At 33.7% G+C, this 921-nt stretch overlaps 1 non-coding gene across 1 annotated transcript; it reads right to left on the minus strand.

Annotated features, from left to right (window-relative positions):
* Positions 1-810: 810 nt before the first annotated feature.
* On the minus strand, positions 811-883 carry Trnak-uuu. The gene has a single exon. It is a non-coding gene; the product is annotated as a tRNA-Lys (tRNA).
* Positions 884-921: the final 38 nt, after the last annotated feature.

A 921-nucleotide genomic window follows, 5' to 3' on the forward strand; every position in this document is an offset into this window, starting at 1 on the left:
AATTTTACTTGGCTGCCTATTAAACACTTAATAAAATTGAAATTGAGAACACCTTGGTTTAGAGAATTTACAGAATGATCAGTGAATATGATTATTAATCAAAATCAACAAATAAACAAACAATAAATACAATATACAGTAATACACAATACTGTTCAACTACAAGACCACTGTACCTCCACTCCCTCAGTATTAACTCACTATCCTCACTGATGAAATGAAACAAGATGCTAATTACATTTAAAGCATATCAAACTTGATCCACAGAGTTAATTTTCTTGTAACAAAACATCATTCCGCATACTATGTACAATTATAATATGGTGTTTACGTGCTTTCATGTTTTATTTAGATTCTAGTAATATAATGAAAATAAAAAGTAAGTTGCCATGGAAACAGAACTCATAAATCGTGTTTACCTGATTGGTAATCGTGTATAAGAAATATGCTTCAAACATTAATACTGAACACTGCAGCTAAATCAACAGCCCAAAGTGTATGTTAAATGGCTTAATATATTGCTTATTATCATTTTCCTCATTAGCTTAATTATTTATGGTTTGTGTCTATTATTGTTTCTGTATTATACACCTATTCAATGTGTATTGGACATTATTTATGGTTTGTGTCTATTATTGTTTATGTATCCTACGTCTAAGGACACAGATCTGTTTTGAAAGGTTGGGGGGGGGGGCCTCTCAGCCCTACTATGGTCGGGGCTGAGGTGTGAAAATTTGAAGAAATAGTACTCTCTAGATAGATGACTGGAAATGACACTCATTATATATATACACATATTCACGAAGTAGAAGCCTCCGATGGGATTCGAACCTGCGATCTCTCGCTGAAAAGGCGAGCGTCATAACCACTAGACCACAAAGGCTTCATGGATCAACAGGTTCAAATAACTGTCGGGAATTT

The sequence above is a fragment of the Anneissia japonica genome, unplaced genomic scaffold, assembly GCF_011630105.1.
Source record: "Anneissia japonica isolate Jap-2015-1 unplaced genomic scaffold, ASM1163010v1 scaffold23788_len20922_cov197, whole genome shotgun sequence".
Lineage (NCBI taxonomy): Eukaryota > Metazoa > Echinodermata > Crinoidea > Comatulida > Comatulidae > Anneissia > Anneissia japonica.